General features: G+C 39.9%; 1 protein-coding gene across 1 annotated transcript in view; it reads left to right on the top strand.

Annotated features, from left to right (window-relative positions):
- Nucleotides 1–5,254: 5,254 nt before the first annotated feature.
- The window catches only part of POU2AF2 (POU class 2 homeobox associating factor 2), a gene marked incomplete at its 3' end in the record, with an annotated part of 38,467 nt that continues 37,721 nt past the window's right edge, over nt 5,255–6,000 (top strand). Inside the window, exon 1 of the mRNA XM_080716976.1 lies at nt 5,255–5,359. The remainder of the gene's footprint in view (nt 5,360–6,000) is intronic.

The raw sequence follows: 6,000 nt of genomic DNA, 5'->3' as shown, positions 1-6,000 counted from the left end.
GAAGGAGAAAATGACAGTTAGCTATGTAGATAACAGGGGAAAGAATATTCCAGTCAGGAGAGGCAGCCGAGGCAAAGGGCCTCATGCAAAATATGCTTTGTGCATTTCAAAAGCTGTGTGGAATACAAAGAGCAAGGGAGAGAGTCTTAAGAAATGAGTACAGAGGTGCAGGGAATAAGGTCATATATGGCCATTGCAAGAACTTTGGCCGAATGGAATACAGAATCATTGTAGGGTTTTGAATAGAGTGATGACACAGTGGAGAGCATTTTAAAGGAGCATTCTGGTGGCTGTGTTGAGAACAGATTGGGGTAGGGGCCCAGGAAGACCATTAGCAACTTCCCTCAGTAGCATCCATTAGATGACAGTAGATTGAACCTGGATAATGGCAATGGAAGTCTAAAGATTCTGGATCTCTTTTGTAGGTGGCTTGGCTGTGTATTTCTTAGAGATGTGTTGTAAAGTGTGAGAGGAGGAAGGGAGCCAAAGAGGAGTCTTGAGCTCTGGGACTGAGCAACTAGAGGCTGAATTTGCCATCAACTGAGACAGGGAAGATTTTAGACAGAACAGATACGAAAGGGGAAAAGGAAGTTCAGATTTGGACATGTAGAGTTTGAGCTGTCTACTGGACATGCAAATGTAAATGGATATCTAAGTCTGAGTTTAGGTCAGAGCTTGTATATTCATTAGAAATTCATCGACATATGCATGTATTTAAATCTAGTAACTGCAATGGCCCCAACTCCATACTCCTTCCACATAAGCACTGCACCTTCCTGCCTCTGAGTTATTCCCTGCACATTTGCTGTCTACACGTTCTTTCTCTTTCTTCCTAACTTATCTACACCCAGGTGCCAATCCATGCCTGCTGTCTATATACCCTGTCTCCTTCTCCTTAACTTATCCACACCCAAGTCCAGCCTAAGTCCCATCCAACCCCTTGAACCTTTCATTTGCCATTCAAAGTGTAGTCTTCTCCCGTCTCTACTCTTTCACATGTGAATGCCTTGCTTCTCTCACTAAAATAGGATCTCTTAAGAACAACTGCTATGTGTTCTAAACTTACTTTGCATCTCTTTTGTCATGGAGTTCCAGATTTTGCACTATGTTGGTGCCAGCTGGTACACAAGACTGATTGTTTAATGACAAAACTTCAGAAGTCTTGATCTGTTTATTTTCCAGCTCCTGGATTTAATTCCTCTATTAATTACCAGGTGGTTGTTTGTTAAACTTATTTAGAATATGTATATTTTCCCTAAGCTTTTTGGCATATACATAAAGTATAAATTGATAAGTCAAACTGGAATAATCAATTAAAAAGTCTTTCAGAATAAATGAAAGCCAAGACTGTCTGTGAACACACAAATCACCCAGCCCGAACCTCTCCAACCTCCAACCCCTTCTCCTTCACAGGCCCTAAGTCCACAAATCTCATCAATAACTCAGATACGCCCTTCTTGCTTGGTCAGGATTGACTAGGTTAGACTTCCTTCACACACACAGGCATACACGTGAACCCCATACAGGCCTTACTTATATATACATTCCTAATTCTCAAACCGCAGAGAACATCAAAATCACATAGACAGCCAGGCCCCGTCTCTAGGGTTTCTGGTTTAGTACTTAGGAGTGGGGCCTGAGAAACTTTGATCCTAACAAGCTCCTAGCTAATGCTGATACTGGAGGTCCAGGGGTCACATGTTGAGACTTGCTAGTATATATTCTCAATTTGACTTGTCTGGCTTTGACCCCTTCCTTGTCTGAACCTTTATTATATCAGTTACTCTCCTACTTCAAGCTGCTCAACATATATTAGAGCTGTCTTCATCACTGCAATGACCTCCTCCTCTACTCTTCTTTTTTTTTATTCCTGTTTTAGAGGCTGAGGACCAGTTTGTGCTCTTGATTCCAATGTATTTCTTTCTCTTCAAGACTTCCATCATTTTCTCCATCTTTCCAAATCTTTAATCTTCCCTCTGACTCATTCAAGTATCGTTACATCTCCTATACCCATAGATGCATAAATAGACATGAAAAACATAAGCAAGCCTCACTGTGTCATCACCTACTCTCTTGTTTCCCTTTCTCAGTCAAACTTCAAGAAAAAGTAGTCTGCCTCCCTGCTTCCACCTCCTCCCTTGATGCTATTGTTTGGCTTCCAGCCACCCAACACTTCCAAAATCACTCTTGCTAAGGTCAACATCAACTGCTGGATGGAAAGTGATGGAAGTTCTTCCATCCTTATCTTCCTGGCCCATTCCACTGCACCTGATAACTGTTCTTTCTTTCTCAAAATCTCTTCCTGAGTTCTCAGTGCCTCACCTTCCTTGGATTTTACTGGTTCTTCTCCAACCAGTTTTTCCATTTCTTCAAAAGGTTCTCTTTTCCTCTGACAATGATTATGCCCCCCAGGCTTACCTCTGAGCTATACCCACAGCCTTTTTATTTTCTATTTTGAAACAAGGTCTTGCTAAGTTGCTGAGGGTGTTCTTGAACCTGTGATCCTCCTGTCTCAGATTCCCAGTACTGGATTACAAGGTGTGTGCCACTGTGCCCAGCTCCAGCCTTCCATCTTTATAATCATTTAGGACAGAAATTCCCGATCCGTTGTCAGAAATCAGTGTTGTAGATATTCCCAAGATACTAATCCTATCAGCCCTCGGGAAACCCTGGCCTGTTTATCCCAGTGGGCTAAAAACATGTTAATATTTTCTATTGTGTGACTCTGTTGAACACTTCCTCAAGGGATTCTATTTGTTTTCCTGGTTTTACCATATGATTCTGAAATTTATATCCTAAAGCAATGGTGGAAACTCGAGAGTCACCTTGAGACTTCCCTTTCCTTTCCTCCCTCATCTTAAGTACCTTTTACATCTGACCAACCCTGGCTTGCCTGTCTGCCTCTATTTAGGCCCCATCACCTCTGGCCCAAGTCATTCTAGAATACTCCTGACTGATCTCCCTGTGGCTTTGTGATTCCTAAATCCACCTTGCACACAGCTGCCAGGAGAGTCTATCCAAAATGCAAATCTAGCCACACTACTCCCTTGCCTAGAGGCATCAGTGGATCACTGACCACAGGTGAAGTCCAAGCTCCTTCTGCATAGCAGCAATGCCATGGTTACAGCCCCCTACTGTCCCGGCCTCACTTCCTGACACTTCCACCCTTATCCCTCTTTCTTACATTGACTCCAGACTTCTGTCCATGTTGTCCTGTGCATCTAAAATGTTCTTGCCCTTCTGTACTCACCCAGCATCTTTGCCTTCTCTGTCAAACCTCAGCTCAAGTATCACCTGCCTTCCCTGACTCCTTATCCGCCACAGGAAGTGATGCATTTTATGTTTCTCTGAACATCCTAGGCTTATATCTGTTATTGCTCATACAGCAATTTAAATTATAATTATTTTTAAAGTATTTCTCTCCAATAGAGAGCATATTCTTTTATATTCTACCGACACATCGGAAACAGTCAATAAGTAATTAGTGAATAAATGTACCTTAGGCTTTTTCAAAAAAAATAATAATAAGACACTCCTAATTCTAGAAGCAACATTTAGATTCATTTGGAATAAACCTCAGGCAGGTCGTTATGATTTATATTTGAGACGTATTCAAAAGAAGTATTTCAAGTCTCTTTAATTAAAAGATATAGAGATCAAATTCTATCTAAATTCAACTGAAAGGGTCACTCACATAATTTTGTTTTATATATCAAGTTGCATGTGTTTTTATTTGAAATAAGTAATACAGTGTTTTGGAATCTAGATTTATTTTTCTCTGTCTCTAGCCAGGTGTTTGATACGAAACTTGGTAGTTTTAAAGGCATTTTTATGTATATGTCTTAATTTTTCCTTATAAATCTCTGAGAACAGATAAAAAGAGATGATATACACTTTTTTCATGAAGAAAATGGAGCTGAAAGATTATGATTTTCTTAAGTCAACGATTAATGTGTGGTTCTATACATCCTGATCAGCAACTCTTCCACCCAGTAGACCACCTTGCCACAGGCTGCAGTTTTAGTTCCTTCCTTCCCTTTATTCTTTCTGTAGTACAATTTCATTTACATGTCAGATGTATCCCAGACTATCCATGAATTCAATCTGATTAGAGAATGTTTTTGGTTATGTGCCTTGTACATACACACATTAGTATATATCCTGCCTCACACGTTGATGCTGGATTTCATCCCAGCTGAATTTGCTGGTAAGCCAGCAACATTTCCACTAAAATGAGTTAAAGCCCTCCAACTACTACAGAAAAACAATTTCAGAGGTTAAAAAAAAGAGCTGAAAATGTGTCTAGCTCAATCACTAATTCAGTGCTTAAATGGTTTCTAGAACAGTCCAAATGAAAAGTTCTGCAGTTATCACTGACCGTCCTCAGTGACAAGGAGCTCAACATCCTTAGAAATGTCAAAACATTTTAGAACCTTGGGAAAATGTTTTCTCTATATCTACATATCTCTCTGTAACTATATGTACATATCTCTCTTGAAAAAATAGTACATTTTTTTGTTGTTAGTGTTACAAACTGTCCTGAATCTGGGTACCAGCTCTGTTGCTCATTAGCCGCTATGACGCCTTGGAAAATAACTTGGCTATGGATCTCAGGTTCCTCATCTGCAAAATGGATCAAGTGAGATAATGAATGTACACTGCCAAGCACTATAACAACTCCAAAGAATGTAGTAAATGCTCAGAGATATCTGTAAAATGAACTAGTGTAACTCCCATGCCCACCATATTTTTCAAAACAAAACACACTGTGTCATACAATAAATGGATAACAAATGACTTTCTTCTTAGGATCATAATCTTCTTAAGACAGTCCAGATGACCAGCTCCCTCACACTGGGCATGAATATGACAGGGCAGAAATACTGTCTGTATCCAGAATCATGCAAATCTAACTGCTACCTCATAGAGTCAAAGGCATTATTTCAAGTTGCATCCAATACCTTATCTGGTGATTAAAGAATAGTTATAGATTTTGCTGCAGCAAATCTTGCCAAATAAGAGTAGAAAAAAGACGTACTTTGAAGAGTTTTTGTGCAGAAGATGGAAGTGTTTCCTTGGCTGAGATTCCTTCAAAGACTAAGAAACAGGACTCTATTGAAGCCACTGCACATTCCAGATATCTATCATTATAACGAGGAAAGAGTATCTTAGTTATCAGCCCATACCCTTTGGGAAGTTGACCTAGTTATTCTATGTAAGTCTGACTGTAACTATTCCATTTGTTTAAGTCCCAGGAGATTACACCAAACGAGTGTACCAAGGCGTGAGGGTGAAGCACACCGTCAAAGATCTCCTGGCAGAAAAACGATCCAAGCAGACAAGTAACTCGAGACTTAATGTAAGTCCTGACTTAACATATTCCCAGGCAGGAGGTGCTCAAGTCCTCTGTTAAGGTCGGCTATCTCCCCTCTCCCTTTATCCACACTCCAACTTCCCACTTCCTAAGCCTTCCTTTAACTGGAACGACAGATTTATGTTGGTTTTTTATTTTTTCATTTAACCCTATGATGAATGATGAACACTTTTTCTCTGCAGGACACACCCACTCTCTCAGTGGTGCCAACACCTACACTATTTTCTTTTTCATACTGGAGATTAAACCCAGTGGCATTTTTGCCTCTGAGTTTTACCCCTAGCCCTTTTTATTTATTTATTTATTTTTATTTTGAAACAGGGTCTCACTAAGTTGTTGAAGTTGGCCTCAAAACTGCAATCTTCCTATCTCAGCCTCCCAAATACTGAGATGATTTACACTTTAATTACACTTACACCTTACACTATTTACACCTTAATTTTACTCCTCCCTCACCTTCCTCATCCTACTGCACACTGGTTTTTGTGTTCTTTTTTATTTTTATTTTTTTAAATTTTTTTATTGGTGCATTATACATACAACTTATTGGGGTAAAAAACTTGTGTGTACAAACATGTACTCATCGCTGATTTAACCCCTACCCAAATCCCACCCCATTCCCTCCC

This window comes from Muscardinus avellanarius (assembly GCF_963383645.1).
Source record: "Muscardinus avellanarius genome assembly, chromosome: 1".
Taxonomy (NCBI): Eukaryota; Metazoa; Chordata; class Mammalia; order Rodentia; family Gliridae; genus Muscardinus; species Muscardinus avellanarius.
The sequence above is the reverse complement of the archived record's forward strand: the minus strand, read 5'-3'. Positions and strand labels throughout refer to the sequence as shown.